The following is a 17,994-nucleotide window of genomic DNA, read 5'->3' as shown; positions in this document are numbered from 1 at the left end:
AAAATAGCATGTTTCATCCATCTATTATTGTGGATGGAAATGCCAAGATTCTAAAAATGCTAAAACCTTTGCACTAAAAATCTAAAAACTTATGCACTGAGTTGAGACATGCAAATAAACTACAATGGACTACCGAATAAATTCCTCAATGCACAACAACAAAAACTCCAGCAGATCATGTGATTGGATAACTGAACTAGGACACCGATCTCAAATATTATTTAATAATTCTGAAATGCCTGAGTCAGAGTCTGGATTGGATTTATTGGGACTGACAAAAACGAACGCTTGAATCTGACTATATTCTCAATAGTATTCAGTAATACCTTGTGCACATGCATATGCCGCGTATTGCACGATGCAAATGTTTATATACATATTACAAATGTGTGCATGTTTATTTCCGTCTTATGTCTTCTGAACTGGTAAATACTGAATATTTACTAAATATTTGCTAAAAATGCTCTGACATAGATGATCCGAGTGAGCTGGGAGGAGGACAGAAGCTTGGATCACGGCAGGAGGAGGAGGAGGAAGAGGAGGAGGAGGAGGGTACCGAGGAGGAGAGCGTCGATGACATCAACGAGCGCAAGAATCTCCGGAGGCTTCTGGAAATGGAGGATTCTGCCTGATCACGGAACATGATGCTCGAGTCTCCCGAACGACTTCAGCCGCAGCTTCGCGCAGGTAAACGGGGCTTTTCTTCTGCATATGCTTGAGATCTGATTAGGTGCCAGTGTTATATAGAAACGCGTCCGTGCGTGTGCTCGGATTACACCTGCTGGGCGGCTGCTTGTGCGTCCGAGCTGTTATTTATTAGTCAACAGATGATTTATGCGAGGGTTTATTGAAGTGTTTCTCTGCTCGTTGTTCGAGCGGATCTTGCGCCTTTGGTTCGGGTTTGGCTCTCGATCCTCGGACTCTCTTTCTCTCCGGATTCACATTCAAACCCTCGACCCTGCATCTGCAGCACTGAGCGCATCCGGGTGGAAACGCTGTCGGAAGGCGAGAACTGGAGCGAAGTGTGTTTTCTGGGCGTCGAGTGACCTGTGTGCGGTGATAATAGCTGATAACAGCGAAATATGAAGGAAAATTACTGAGCAGTTTCACTGGGACTCCAGCTAACAAAGACAATCTGCGCACAAACACACGTTCTACACGATTGCCTTCATTCTGATGCAAAGCCAGCGTTTATTATGCTCTGGTAACGTTACAAATAACAGATATCACCAGCAGAAAGAATATCATTTCTGCAGTAGTTTAACCCCAGCAACGCATGTTTTTATAAGCACACAGACAGAACCTGCTCTTCAATTCAGTTTTAATGAGCCGGTGAAAAAACTTTAATTGTAAATTACATATATATACTGTATATATATATTATTTTTGTAATATATATAGGCCTATATTTATTTTACAATTACAATACAGCACAGTAATGTATGAGTGGTTGCCAGGTGTTGCTAAGGTATAGTTTCATATGTATAATTGCACAGTTTTTTTATTCACCTCCCTGTTTGATTCTTATTCTGTGTTTGTTACACGCACACACACACACACACACACTCTCACACACACACACACACACACACACACACACTCACACACACTCTCACACACTCTCACACACACACACATACACACACACACACACATACATACACACACACACACACACACACACCCCTACAGCATTAATGTGAGGCCGGTGGCTCTTGGAAACGAGCATCAGCAGTTCCACGCTGTAGATCTCATGGGTTTCTCATAATGATCTCAGCTGTGGCTATTTGTGGACATGAGTGTGAGTGAAAAGCCTGCCAGCTTCTCTCAGTGGGATCAAACTTTGTGTAGCATCTTCCTGTTCATCCGTCCGTTGTGTGAATGTTTTAAACACATTATTCTGCATTAAGCCTCTGAAATTCTTATGACTGTCAAATCATTCTGGTATAAACCACGTCAGTTTATCCACATGAGCCGAGCATTTCTGAGCTGCACAGAAGAATATCACAACAATAATTTGTTTTTTAGGCTTTGTTAAGAGAACAGATATTCAGTGTCTGTCTTTGTATTTACACATTTATTCATTTAGCAGATGCTTTTATCCAAAGCGACTCACAAATGAGAAATTCAACAAACACTTCATCTTGTGTCAATAATCATGAGAAGAGCTTGTAATAGAAAGTTTCAAATATCATCTAGAATAGAACAAACTAGAACGGAGGGATTAAGAAATCAGCAAAGCAAAGAAGATTTTTGAGCAGGATGCAGTTAAGTGTTTGCAGAAGAGATGAGTTTTCAGCTTCTGTAAATATATAGATATCGTTTCAGAAACAAGGAACATTCAATATCTTGAGGGGCGACTGTAAGAACCCACCTAGCAACTGCATCACAACTTGCTTCAAACCACTCAGAACACCTTAGCAACACCCCGGCAACCACTCAGAACACCTTAGCAACATCCCGGCAATCACTCAGAACACCTTAGCAACATCCCGGCAATCACTCAGAACACCTTAGCAACACCCTGGCAACCACTCAGAACACCTTAGCAACACCCCGGCAACTAGGGCTGCACGATATTTAATGCGCATCTCGTCAGTAAAGCCGGTTCTGTAATCAGCGGTAAAGCTCTACACGTGCGTGCTTTCACATGGAGCAGCATTTACTACACAGAGCCGTTGTTCACAGACAAGATGCGCAAAATATGATCGTGGTTTTGCGCAGCTTGTCTGTGAACAACGGCTTTACTGACGAGATGCGCATTAAATATCGTGCGATATTTATCGTGCAGCCCTACCGGCAACCACTCAGAACACCTTAGCAACACCCCAGCAACCACTCAGAACACCTTAGCAACACCTCGGCAACCACTCAGAACACCCGGCGGCAACCACTCAGAACACCTTAGCAACATCCCGGCAACCACTCAGAACACCTTAGCAACGCCCCGGCAACCACTCAGAGTGAAAGCCGATCCGGCGATCCACAGCGTGCAGTTGATGTATTTCCTCAGCGACCAGCACGGATCAGCTCTAGGCATGTCGGAGCGGATATCGTCCTCTTTTGGAAGACCAAAGTAGCTTCGCTTTCACAACGAAGCACACAGCGTCTTTACGACATGGCGGCGGAAACAACAAAACTACATCGAGAATAAAAGTTACGCCTTCTTTTTTTGCGTGAACATTTGGGCGGCGTTATGTAAATCTTCCCACATAGTGAGGTAGATATGTGGGGGTGTGTTAGAACGAGGCGTTTTAGGTAGGTGTGGCTGTCTCTTAACTTTTATAAAGAATATCTCTTTGGATTTGAGACTTTAGTCTTTGCAACTTTACAGATCTTCTTTATGCACCAAGAGCTTGTAACACTCCAAAGAGAAAGGACCACTTGAAATCGCATCATATGACCCCTTTAAGACATTAAATGAACCCGCTGCTCGTTATTTTGGGTCACATCCCCATCCTGATGTTGATTTGTCTTTCTCCTTTAGCGGAGCAAAGTTCAGTAGAGTAAAGCTGATGCAAAATAACTTTATGAATGATAAATAAAATATTAATGAAGGTGAAAATGTGGTCAGTTCGTGCTTTTGTGATCAGATGTGACTCTTCAGATGATGCTACTGTGAGAGATGTAAATGATGTATTCAGCTCTCAGTAAACCTCTCTGTTGTTGATTGTCTTCTCTCCTGCAGACACACGACTGAAGCACCACCCTCCTGCCCTGCGCTGCTGCGTGGAAGACTTGTGATTTTGTTGTGAAACTGAACAAAAGACCAACAACAAAACCCAGTCTGCCTCTCAGCACAGGGCACATCAACAAGAGAGTGTGTGTGTGTGTGTGTGTGTGTGTGTGTGTGTGTACCCCGGCAACCACTCAGAACACCTTAGCAACCCCCCGGCACCCACTCAGAAGACCTTAGCAACAGCCCGGCAACCACTCAGAACACCTTAGCAACACCTCGGCAACCACTCAGAAGACCTTAGCAACACCCCGGCAACCACTCAGAAGACCTTAGCAACAGCCCGGCAATCACTCAGAACACCTTAGCAACACCCTGGCAACCACTCAGAACACCTTAGGCTGTATTTTCTTCATGATTTTGAAAATGTTAAATATTCCTTACACAATATTGTGCCATATATCGAATGTTTTTACAGCACAGCGTTGTGCTCATTAAGGAGCAGCCGCTTCTGTCCGTGTGCATGCAGAACACATGCGTTGGTGGAGTTTAACAATATGATATTCTGTGCTCGTATCACTGTATTAAACCCCGATCATCATCCTTCCATAATCTCTCCTGTTCAGTCAGACGCACTGATAAGAAAGTGCTTTAATTCTCCTGCTACACGGCTCATATTTTCATCTTCTGCTGCAGCGTTTCAGCGGTTATATGATGAGTCTGGCTCTATTTTATTTCATTTTAATGCTCAGATGAACCGCTCGCATGCGGCTGGTGTTTCAGTTTTCTGTTTAAAGATGCTTTGTTTTTGTTTTATTAGTGCAGGTTTAAGTAGGTTAGAGCTCGGCCCGCGGAGTTGAGCGTCTCTCAGGCTGATAACAGCGTCCCGCTAACATGTTCTGTGGTTTAGCGGTTAGTTTAGGTTAGTTTGCCCCCAGACACACCTGTCAACACGATGACAGCCACGTGCTAATGAACAATGCAGACCGATTTATTGCTCAAATGAATGAAGCTACTCAGGCAGGATTTGAGTTGCATCAGTGCATTTAACTTTCACAATGATTTGAACGTAAAGTCATTTACTTAATAAAGCCTAAAGCGCAGTGGTTTCTCTGTTAGGGCCCCTGTGATTGTCGGCCCTCGCTCTAGATTGACAGTCAGTCTCCCAGACGTCTCCCGCGTCTCCAGCCGAGCGTAGCGTGTCGTCTGTCCCTCGCCGCTGTGATCCGTGATTGTGTTTCTGATCCGCGGGTCGTGTCGATGGACATTGATTGACAGCTGCGGAGCGCCGCTCTCTGATTGGTCAGGAACAGTTTGACTGACAGGAGCGAGAGATGTTGGACAGAAAACGCTGAGCAGGAGCGTGTTATTTCAGGCCGTCTCACAGCCAAACGCTTCTGAATGCTTCTGGGAGTACAAGGTAGAAACGCTCAGCATCCGTGTGCCAAAATGTCTGCTGATGGCGATGACGGCTCAGGTTTCTCTGGGAGCTCGTGGAATTGAGTTATTTGCTGTTTTTACCATTTCTGCTGTTTCTTTCCCATGGATCTTGCTAATGTGTAACCTTGAGAGCCTAAAGACTGAAGTGAAGAAACTGTATTGTGATATACGGTCGTATCGGCACGGCCCTGACGATGTTAACGCGTTGTTGGCATCTGGAGATTTCATTCCAGAAGGAGTTAGTCATATATAATAGTTATCGATATTTATTAATTATAAAACACTATTATAACAAGGTAATGTTTATTTTATTGTAATATATTTATTATATTTCAGTGTCATCTCACACATCATGGATCTCACGTGTTTTTGGAACCAGCATATTTTAAGTAAGCAAGGTTTGGGTTAATCAGCCGAGAGTTCAGGCTATCTGTGACGGTTAGTTAACCTTGCTTTCTGGAATACAGCCTCGAGAGGTCACAGCTGAACTCAAACCGGCTAATACAGCTAATACAGGCCTGACCGAGTGAGTAAACCAGCTCCATTTGAGCTCGTTTTCACTCTCATTTGGCCCGTGATAAATCTTCATTTTGGATGCTTGGCTGTGAATGGGCTGAATCTAGAGTCACGGAGGCGGAGCCACTTGACACTCCTGACATCTGATTGGCTGCCCCAAAATGTAATTTGCTGCTGGCAGTTTGATTGACATTTCATTTCACTCATTGAGAGAGAAGTGTTTATTTTGACGTGTGGCGTTGAATATTTAGAGAATAGTAACACTGGTTGCAGGATACAGAAGAATAAGTGTAAAGGCGGTTGCACTCTGTATGAGAAGCACGAGAAGCATATGATCACATTATATTTGTCTCACATCGTTGTTAATGAATATAATGCCATCACACTAGGCTGGAAGAGTGTGCTTCATATACAGAGAGATACTCTGTCCGTTTGCACTTGATCCAGCAAAACTCATCGAACACACCCATTGTTTTTCATACTTTGAACAGTTTTCCTGTAAGGTGATTGGATTCTGTGATTAGATTTTGGACGTCGCTCTGATCTTGAAACACGCTTTTCTGAAAGGTAAAGTTAGACCTTTTGCTCCATCACAGATAACCTGACATCTGATTGGCTGCCCCAAAATGTAATTTGCTGCTGGCAGTTTGATTGACATTTCATTTCACTCATTGAGAGAGAAGTGTTTATTTTGACGTGCGGCGTTGAATATTTAGAGAATAGTAACACTTGGTTGCAGGATACAGAAGAATAAGTGTAAAGGCGGTTGCACTCTGTATGAGAAGCACGAGAAGCATATGATCACATTATATTTGTCTCACATCGTTGTTAATGAATATAATGCCATCACACTAGGCTGGAAGAGTGTGCTTCATATACAGAGAGATACTCTGTCCGTTTGCACTTGATCCAGCAAAACTCATCGAACACACCCATTGTTTTTCATACTTTGAAAATTTTTCCTGTAAGGTGATTGGATTCTGTGATTAGATTTTGGACGTCGCTCTGATCTTGAAACACGCTTTTCTGAAAGGTAAACGCTTTTGCTCCATCACAGATAATCAGATAAAGATCGTTCCAGATTAATCTAACATACAAGTGTGTGCTAGATACATCGGCCACACTGATCTAATCGGCACAGGTCCGGTTGGCTGAGACGCTTCTCTGTTCACACGCAGCAGATTCCAGTGAAGAAAGAAAATGGCATTTATCCGTGTAGGTCAGCAGCATCCGGGTTGTGTTTTGACTAATGCCTACCAGTGTGCATATGCTGCTGTGTTGACCTCTGACCTCAGCAGATTGGACTCCTTCTGTAGGGTCACATGATGAAGCTGAGGAACAGATGAAGGTTTATGTGCTGAGAGCAGATGTCCTGTCGTCCTGTTCCTCATTTGCTCTTTAATATTGATCTTTTGGCCTTGAAATTGACAGACTTCGTTCACAAGAGTGACATCAACCCATGCGGTCAGTAACTCCTGAGAGACCTCGGGCTTCTGGGGCTTCACAAAACATAACGATTTTAAAGCAGCTTTAGATACAGTTTGTGTTTCAGTGTTACAGTGGGGACTCGAGACCATGTCGAAGTAACATTCATATGGAAATAATAACAGCTCAATGATAACACAAGTCATGTGTTCAGATAAACAGTTATTCCACAGGCTATTTGGGCAGACTGCAAAAAATGATTTTCTTACTATTTCTGACTTGTTTTCTTGCACAAATATCTAAAGATTCTTAAATCAAGATGCATTTACTTGAGACGCAAAATGAAGATAAGAAGTCTTGTATCATAATGAAGTGAATTTATGCTTTTATGCATAAGCTCATTTATCATGATACATTTCCTAGAAAACAAGACTTCATATCTTTAGTCATTTTGCTTCTCAAGCAAATGTATCTTGATTCGAGGCTGTTTAGATATTTGTAACGGAAAACAAGACAAAAATATACTGAATAAGAAAATCATATTTTGCAGTGCAGTGATTACAGCTTGTTATTGTAGTGATTACAGTATAAAGATAATATTTGGCTAAAATGGGCATCTTCACAAGGCCTGTAATGGTCTTTTGGCAGAAGGAACCTCAGACCGTCTTATGAATGATTATGAATGGTAAATGTGATTTGAGCGTTTCAGTCTTCCTATAATTGCATCTGTGATTGAGCGTCTGTGTCTGATCCCCGACGAGCTCAGAAAACACTGTTCTTACTGTAATGTGTGAAATATGAGCGGAGCACAGGGAGACTTACTGGAGATTCACTCCTGCGTTTCTGCTCTAATTATCAGCGCTGCTCGTTTATGAACACTAACTGTGTTGAAGCACTAAATCAATTAAACAGATTCTGGAAGATTAGTTATTGAGGTGGGGAAGTTTCTTGAAACTTGATGTTTCATGTGTGTTTTTAGCATATTTATTAAGTTTAAATGATTTTTTAAAAATGTAATGAAATAATTGAAGTCATCCTGTGGCTCCTTCGGATGTCAATCACAGTTGATGATGTTCAGAGCTGCTGAAGCTGCTCATAATTTACAGCAGTTCAGCTTTACAGTGTTTACAGCTACTAACTAACACTAGTTAACCACACGGAAGCTTTCTAACGTAGCTCTTATTTCACTGCTTTTAGCTGGATCCTCGTCTCAGTCGCTGTGATCTGCTCAAGACGTGTCACATTTGTCCTTGTTCGTCGCTGATGTATTTTTAATGTCTAATTTTGTGAGAACTAAAGATATAAGTGTGGCGGCGGCCGGCGTGATTTATTAAAGATAAAATAATCCAGGAGAGAGAATCCGCCGTAGATTGCAGCTAAGCGTCTGATTTATTTAAAACGACTGCGACGGAGCGCCGCTCACATGCACTCAAACACTGAACTTTAACACGCTTAAACTGATGCACTGAAAGATACACTTTACAGCTGTTTGTCCTGAGAGTTATGATTCAGAAGCAGTTCGGCCAAATTGGCCAGAGTACAATACACACACACACACACACACACACACACACATACACACACACTCTTAGTCACACACACAGACACACACTCTTAGTCACACACACACACACATACACACACACTCTTAGTCACACACACACGCACACACTCTTAGTCACACACACACACACACACCTGTCAACATCAGTGCATCTGAACCCGACACACTCCATTCACAGACTGCACTGCACAGCACTTTCTCAGCCTAGCAAGCTCAAATCTGATTGGCTGGATTTACTTTCTGTAGAAACAGCACACAGGCGTCTCATCAGTCTGTCTGAAAACAAGAGGGTGCTTCTGACAAACCAGCAGTATGAAAGCATTACCCTGCATATATGTGTCTGTGTGTGTGTGTGTGTGTGTGTGTGTCACATTGATTGCTTTAAAGTGATAGTTCACCCAAAAATTTTCATTCTATCATCATTTACTCACCCTCATGTTGTTCCAAACCTATAAAATTGACTGTTTTCTGTGGAACATAAAAGATGGGAACCATTTGTGGGTGGACGATCCTTTTAACACTTGAATGTATGAATGTTTCACCAATCATTATTACATATTCAGGATTTTAGCGACCTGGGATGTATATCTAACATGGATGGGTCTCAATAGTGTAAAACTGTTCTGATATTTTAATAACAATTCAAATGTAATCAAATAAAGCATATTTCGTTATCTGTTAGAACTTGGAAGGGTGTTTAGAGCCGCATCATTTTTCATGTTTTTCATCACCATGTCAAGATTCGCTGATGATATTTGTAATTTATATGTTATAAGTTATGCGTCACGTCATGGTTGTTTATCAGACGTCGCTACCTTGAGAAATAAAAGTGATTTGCACTTATTGTAACGTCAGATATTTAACATTGTTGTCCTGAAAAATAAATATTTACACCAATACATACCTAGGGTTGCGCATAAAAAAAATGTGGCAACAGACATTATTTTACAATTCTGTATTTTTTTTCTTGTCATTTTGTTGATAATGAATAGATTGAGGAGTACTAATGTGGTGGAGGTCGAACTTCAGATGAATGAGGGTCACTCAAGGGTCACTGAGAGGTCACTAAAGACTCAAGGGTCACTGAGAGGTCACTAAAGACACAAGGTGTGCGTTCAAGGGTTAAAACAGCGCAGGACGTGATTTAATGCACAGACGGTTAAATGAATGACTCGTGCAGTAAGTCTTGATATTTGATCTGCTATTTGGCTTTAATCGATGTGTTTTTCTGTCTCTGTGTGATGAGGACGGAAGCAGTCAAGCGTGTGATGAGAGAGAGAGAGACGGGCGATACGCATCCGCTTAATACACGCAGCGCTTCTTATCACACCGGCCTTTGATTCTGGCTGCTGGTAAAAGCTGCAGCGCACAATGGAGCTCTCTCTCGGGCGGAGCTGATGTGTGTCATACTCTCCTTTGCAATAAAAGCAGATTAAAAAGGATGATCCGGGCTTTCCGAGGCCCATTTCCGGGGCAGGAGGGGGTTGTGAGACGATGTTACGTACAGAAGAGCGGTCGTCGTTTGCTGTTCAGCTGCATCTGATGCTCTGAGCGTCTGCATATCAGCAGTATTTGCTCCTGCTTAGTGTTCGTTCTGTATATCTGCTGTTCTAATCATCTGAAGTCCGCCCAACCCTTGATTAACTTCACATGTAGGTGTGCATTAATCTGCATTGTAAAGCGCTGCAGCTCAGAATTCAGAGACTGATTGGTTGACGTATTCACTAACTAACTGCAGAGTGTTTTTAGTTACACCAGCGTTATATTGAATGCAGTGCTTCATCAGAGCTGTCACGATGCACAATGAGTCGATGATGTTATTATCTTACTGCTAATTTAGCAGAACTGTCAAACTCTTCCTCTGTGTCTGACCCTGAAGAGTAAAAGCATCAGTAATGCATTAATTCCTACATTCATTCATTCATTCATTCAGGCTTCATGAGTCGTGGAGCAGATTCAGCATCTTTCGGAGGGAACTGGTGTCTGTAATGCGAGTCTGGATGAATCTCAAGCGCTCGCTGCTATTTTTAGTGTCTTTCTCATTCCGCCCAGTTTCTGCCCAAAGATCCTCGTCTGTCTGTGTTTTTCTGCTCAGCTGAAGAAGTCTGACACCTCAGATATCGTTTTATATGAAGCTTCACATCCAACCTAAAGCATGTCATCTTATAGTGTGTTTATGTGTAGCGGTTGACCATTATGGGTTTATCAATGGCAATGTCAATATTGATATCTAGAGATCAGGTGTCTGTTGCTGATATATTTAACTCAAATCAATGACAGCATGTGAGATTATTTTTAAAATATTTACACAAAATGCACACCATATATTGAAAGTTTTATTGTTTTATTGTCTGAAAATGGCTAAATATCAGATGATCAGTATTATTATTAGTTGACAGGATTTGTGGCTGTTCACACCTCATTAACGCAGATTGTGTGTCTGGTGTTTATCCAATCAGAATCCAGTGTCTGTTTTCTAATATTGGTCAGTTATGGCCTTAAATCATCATAATTAATGTGGTGCACAGATACTGAAAAACTGACACAGAGAAGGATTTCACCTGCTTCATGTCACCGAACGTATCTGCATCACCTGCCTACGTTGCTCTGCGCTCTTGTGTGTTTTCCCATGTGTTCTGGAGAGCATGACCATCTGTCCGCGCTAAACACGCCAACTCCATCAAGAGTCCCAGAGAACTTCACCAGTGCAGCGCTGATTCTCAGATCGATGGTCTGTATGAAGGACGGTTGGGTTTTCTGCTCGTGTGAGAGTTAGCGAGCGCTGGATAAAGCCGACGGGAAGATCTGACAAAGCCGTGCGAGTTAAATTCATCTCTGGACGGCTTCCAGTCGTAGCCTGCAGGGGTTTGAGCTGTGCGTCAGAACAGCCGTGTTTTACCGTTTGTTCTGCGGGAGCAGAGACTTTTATGTTAAGCAGAATTTACACCTCCAACACACTGGAGTGCAGACCGTCATGCAGCCGGTTCCTCTCAGGATCAAGTAGTCACTGGATCTCACACAGTTTGCCAGGAGAGTGAAATTAAGTCTTTCAATGTGTCCAGAGATGCTCAAGCACAGCTGTGTGTTTCATTGCTGATTTGCATCTGTGAAATAATGAGTACTTAATACTACTGGAAGGACTGAATTCTTGAGTCTTAAGGTCTATAAACATTTTCCACATTTTTTTTTGGTCTCTGTACAGTTATTTAAATGCTTTTTTTAAAGTTTATTTAAAAAAAAATTCCATAAGCTATTTAATTTAGGGCCCTATGAAAACTGTTTTTTTTTCTCCGCTAAATTCTGTGTTTTCCATTGTATTTTTTCTGGATTCAGTGTTTTATGATTAAATGCAAATTTAGCATCAAAAATTTAATTTAAAAAGATTTAGAATTAAAAATTAAATTATTAAAATTTTAACAATTTAATCAATATTCTAAAATCCAGTGAAATGAAAATATATATTTTGAAAATATGCATTTTAATTTTTTGTCAAATAAGATGCAGCACAACAGAATTGTATAAATTATACATTGATAAAAAAATATCTTGGTTGTATGGATATTCCTTCAAATTATTATTATTATTACTTTGAGAAGTACATTTTAGTACACAATAGTAATATATTTTTGTCATAATTTCTTCAAGTTAAACCGATCTGTGTTTAACGCTGTAAAGCTGCTGAAGTGTCTCGGAGCAGCTCTGGAGATGAAGGTCATGTGCTCATATATTGAGAGTTTGATGAAAGTGTTGTTCATTCACACAGAGACACGCAGAACATGCAGATGATCAGAGACACGCACTGCTGTTTCTGCTGTTAGATTAATGCATATCGAGAAAAAATATCTGGAGCTTATCATTGTTATCCATGTGAATTAATCCTCCTACATGACTTATTTATGTTGTTTTATGCACTTTTTCCCAAATTGTGAATCCATTTCGAATGCAAATTTGATTTCTGTTCATGTTGTACAGACTGAATTGGAACCTAAGCTCATATTTCTGCCCAGAACATTCATGTGTTCGTACTGTGAGAGTGCAGATACTGCTGTGCTCTTGAGTCTGGCGTCAGCGGCGCTTCGGGGCCGTGGCTGCTGCTTGTTTGTAGAAGAACTGGAGTGTTTCAGCTGTTAAACATTAGTGTCATTTTCACACACATCTGCGCTGGCGCTAGCTTCATTTAACATCGATCAGCCGCGCAATCTGCTGCCGTCACCCTCCGTAAGCGGCTTGCGGCCTGCGCTAACCGAACGCCCGTCATTTGCCTGTTGACCCGCGACAGCTGGAGGCTCGTTCCCGCGCTGTAAGACGGCCAATCATTATTTATTTATTTTTAAATATTATTACAATAGACAAGGCCGTCCGTAGCTGACGCGGGGCACCCCTCGGTCCATTCGCAATCGCGTTCCATGGGGGGTGGGGTTGGTTGGCCGTTCGCCGCGGGGCCCCCTCAAGCGTGGGGCCCGGTGCGAGGTAGGGAGCGGGGCCCCCTCAAGCGTGGGCCCGGTGGGAGGTAGGGAGCGCGGCCCCCTCAAGCGCGGGGCCCGGTGGGAGGTAGGGAGCGGGGCCCCCTCAAGCGTGGGGCCCGGTGCGAAGTAGGGAGCAGGGCCCCCTCAAGCGCGGTGCCCGGTGCGAAGTAGGGAGCGGGGCCCCCTCAAGCGTGGGGCCCGGTGGGAGGTAGGGAGCGGGGCCCCCTCAAGCGTGGGGCCCGGTGCGAGGTAGGGAGCGGGGCCCCCTCAAGCGTGGGCCCGGTGGGAGGTAGGGAGCGCGGCCCCCTCAAGCGCGGGGCCCGGTGGAGTTAGAGAGAGAAAGAGAGAGACTGTACTGATCAGCCACTCTAAGATGAGCTCCTGAAAATTCATAAAAGATTAAACCAAAAAGTGAGACAGAGAGTGAGATAACGACAACAAACAAGTACAAACAACAGAGGAACAACTTGGATTCATGGAAAGACTGATTTTTCTTCTTGGAAAACATTTTTAAAACAAGAAAGAAGATTGGAACCTGTGGATTAGCATCTGACTGCTGGATCACCACTCTATCAGCTAACTGCAGATTTCACTCCAAAACTCTAAAGGATTTTTTAAAGGAACTCCAGCTGAAAAACTTCCCACAATTGTTGATCTTCAGGTACTAAACAGAGAGGTGAGCCCTATCTGGCACAAAACTTTAACAAAAATGTTATATATTTTTTCACTTCTAGTAAAATCTCTCATTATTACAAGCTAAAGGCTAAAGCTAGCTGCAGCTTTGGCTCAGTGCCCAGTCTGATCACCATGGCAACCCTGGCGCAAACAGAGTGCAGGGAGGTGTGTTACCCAGAGAAGTGCAGAAGTGTGCAGGCACGAAAGAAACACAAAGAGAAAACTCTCAGAGACAATCCTGATGTTTTGTATGCTGACTACATTCAACTGAGTGGGAAGAGAATTAAGAACAACCTCATCTTCTACACCACTCTAATTACTACATGGAAATTGGCCATCTGTGAGGAATACACGCACATTTTTAAAGAAGGAATTGGTCGAGGTGGAAGATTAACTATATGTAAAGATGAAATGCTGGATACAGACAACCCCATTCTCACCATAACCTACTATACTAAAGGCACCTTCCTTCTGCAAGGCAATGAAGCAAGCCTGAACTCATTTGAGGAGATTTTTCCCCTGCTGAAGGCCAGAGTCGAGGAGGAGAGAAACGAGCCTCAAGAAGACCGCACAGACTCCGAGGAGGAAGGCCCAGTGAAACTCTCACCTTCACCACCTGATCGTCGACTGAGAGACAGTTTAGCTTTGCTGGAACTGGACTTCACTGAATTCAGAGAATGCACTCAAGCCAAACTCTCAGACACACACAACACAAATCTTTACATCCAAGAGCTCAAAAACGAACTTCAGTTGCTGAAGAACAACACTAACTCCTCCATCACTGAACTCACAAGAGCTCTCAGAGAACTACAAGAAGAAAACCGAACTCTCCGTGTACAGATAGGTAAGCTAGAAGAGGACAAAGAGAGAAAAGAAGAGAGCTTCTCCAGACAGCTGCAAGAAATGAGAGAGCAATTACAAAATAACACAAAAGACAACACACTTTGCTACAGTACAGCTCCTACTACAGACAAATCAGACCACGCATATACAGAAAACAAGCCTGCCACAAACACACAGACACCCACAGAAACACAGAACTCATCTGCCCACCATCCTGAACCTGATCCAGATGTTCTCCTCCTCATGGACTCTAATGGAAAGTTCTTGGACCCACAGAGACTTTTCCCACATCAAAAAGTCACTGCAAAACGATGCAGGGCAACAGGCCATGCCCACCAGATCATCAAAGACTTCACAGGACACCCCTCACGTGTTATTATACACACTGGAACTAATGACCTTCACTCACTGCGCAACAATACTGCTGATGCTGTGAGGAAAATGGCAGAAATCACCAGCAAAAAGTTCCCAGAATCCCGAATCATAATTTCCACACTTCTCCCAAGACACGACACCCCCCCACACATCATCTACAGCATCAATGCTGAAATTTCCCATGGATGTTCTTCGCTCCCTAATGTACACCTGGCCCACCACCACAACATCGGTCTCCAACATCTGTATGATGGACTTCACCTCCATAAAGATGCAGTACGTGTTTTTGCAAAAACCCTAAAGGATGCAGCCCTAGGTGAGAGACAGACAGAGAGAGAGAGACAGAGAGAGAGAGAGGTGGTTGACTAGGCAACAGTAAGACAAGATATGCCTCGATGCACCAGTAACACAGATAAATAACAGCTTCAGATACAGAGAGAAAGGCTGGAGTCAGACGGTTCAGATGCTGATGTTGATCAACTGACAGAAAGACAGAACTATATGATATTATTTCTGGTTTTACTCTTAATTGTTTCATCACTGCAGGTTATTCTGGGAAAATATACAACGTTTGTCTTCAGAATATTTCATCTAATATAATCGCTCAATCAGCCTGAAGCGGCTTTCCTTTGGCATCACATGCATGGGTTAATGATGTTCACTAATAGATTAACAAACAGCTGTCTTTTAGCAAACTCAACTATTCTCCAGCTATTTTTGCCATTGAATATCCTGTTTAACAGTAATAATATACAGTCACACGCTCAAGTCAAGTCACATTTATGTCTATAGTGCTTTATATAAAACAGTTTGTTTCAAAGCAGCTTCACGGTAATAAACAGGAATATGACAAAATGATTTACGGAGACAGTTCAGGTTTTAAAAGACATTAGTGTTGTTATTCAGCTCAGTTCAGCTGAGATTGAGATTGTTGGTTTAGTTCAGATCAATAACAGTGTGAAGTTCAGTGTGAGTTCAGACAGATCATGTCTGTGATGTGGCGAAAGCCTGTCTCTTTACAAATCAAACAGCCGCGTCTGTGTGTGAGAACAGCTCTTTCTCGTGGTAAAATCAGTGTAAGGCACGGTCTCACCGCTTTATTAGGCACTCCTTCCTGTATGTTATTTAATATTTGTTCATTTAAATCTCACATGTGCTGTCTGATTGTAGGAATACCGGCTCAGACCGCTGAGGATTATGAAAACCACGACATGAAGCTCAAACACATCTAGAAAAAAAGAGAAACGAGTGCGGTGAGTATCTGTCATCTGTGTGTGTGTGTGTGTGTGTGTGTGTGTGTGTGTTAATCACATGCCTTCAGTTCCTCTATTTTTGGACGTGTCGTCTCTTCTCGAGCGTGTCGTGGATCTGTGAAGGTGTCTTGATTGAACTCTTGACAGGCCTGACAGCAAAGCCCAACTCCTCCTCAGTCATTTCCTCGAGCGAAGGAAATAAACTCATTTTTGAGAAGCGTGTTTGTCTTGCACTTTACCTTTGATGACCTGACAGCACGGATGCCATCTGCATGTTAGCTGCACATTAGCATGGGTTTAGCGGCACCCCACCCGACAACGTTCAGTTTGGAACTAATGGCGCGTTGCACAGTTAAAGCGCAGCTGGTTCTGCTAGCATATGCTCGTGCGGGTCTTTAGCTGCTGTTTGATGATCCCGTGTTGAACTGTGTTTGTGGAGCGACTCAACATCTGGCGGCATGTAAGCGGGTTGTGACCTGAGCGAATCGCTGGACGGTCGACACGCTGCAATCAGACGCAGCTTTAGCGCAGGCACGCCGGGCTGACCGGTAACCCGCTAGAGGAGATTACTGAGACTCTGTTTCACTCGGTATTAGCTCTGGCACTCATCTGTTCTGCTGTTATTGTCCGAGTGTGAAAAGCAGACCGTGCACGTAACGAGGAGCGATTGATATCGGATCGCACGCAGCCCTGGATAGGAATAATCGATTTTTCAGAGTAAATATTGACTCCTGGCCGAGGATGTTTTGCGGGCCTGTGCTGAACTGGTGCAGAAAAACTCCCTCCCTCCTGGAAGACGACGGTCCAAACTGCACTTAATGTGAAGTCAGAGAGTAAAACGCACAATGCCTGGGAAGCTTTTCAATAATTAATGGGCTCTCTCGTAAAAAATCCATCTCTGCAGGAGTGGAGTGATAGTGTTGAGATGACGGCTGTGCACAGCAGCACTTTACTCTCGTCTGTTTGAGTGCATGTTTGCTCTCATCAGAGTCCAGACCAGAAAAGCATTGACTGTATTAAACATCCATCGTAATGAGCCACGTCTGCACGAGATCAAAACTACATCAGAAAAACTTGCAGCGATGATGATGATGAACGTGGCTTCATCAAGTTCAGTCTTGTGCCATAAATAATTTTGCAGCTCATTTTGACCATATTGTGTTTTTATGTTATGTTTTCACACCATATATTAATGTTAGATTATTTCTAGTGTATTTCTGTCAGATGTTCTGCACATTTTCACCTGTTACAGAAGCGCATCGTATGGCCAGTTTACAAACCTTTAAATATCAAATACTAAGAAATGCAATTTTCCCATATTCTTCCAAATGCTGTCCCAACGAGTCAAACAAAGTCTGAAAAAAGAATTTCATATTTCTGAAATGTCAAGGGTTTGTGATTTCCCAGCATGCATTGCAACATGAATAAATGATGCGTTTGTTTTGTCATTATTGTTGGTTATTTGTTGTGTTGTGATGTTTGTACATTTCTTGATTGTGTTTGTACAGTTAACAATATCTTGGATATATTGGCTTTATTGGATGATTGTTCCTTTACAAACAAAGACTGCATAGTTCAGATTAACAGATTAAGTGTCTCATAAGACTATACTGTATATGGCTATCAAGTCAATTAATTTATTTATTGTGTAACTAAATGAAAATTTGCTGGCTGAATGAGGCATTTAGTGAACAAACAAATTCAAACTGACAAAATAAAGTAAAGTGTGTGTGTGTGTGTATAAGTGTTTGTGTGTGTGTG

General features: G+C 42.6%; 1 pseudogene; it reads left to right on the top strand.

Moving 5' to 3' along the window:
• The first annotated feature begins 537 nt into the window (after window positions 1-537).
• Window positions 538-17,994, top strand: part of LOC107729617 (receptor-type tyrosine-protein phosphatase S-like) — a 73,121-nt pseudogene continuing 55,664 nt past the window's right edge.

This window comes from Sinocyclocheilus rhinocerous, unplaced genomic scaffold (assembly GCF_001515625.1).
Source record: "Sinocyclocheilus rhinocerous isolate Xijiao unplaced genomic scaffold, SAMN03320098_v1.1 scaffold488, whole genome shotgun sequence".
Taxonomy (NCBI): domain Eukaryota; kingdom Metazoa; phylum Chordata; class Actinopteri; order Cypriniformes; family Cyprinidae; genus Sinocyclocheilus; species Sinocyclocheilus rhinocerous.
Note: the sequence above shows the minus strand (reverse complement) of the source record. Positions and strands in the feature narration are given on the sequence as shown.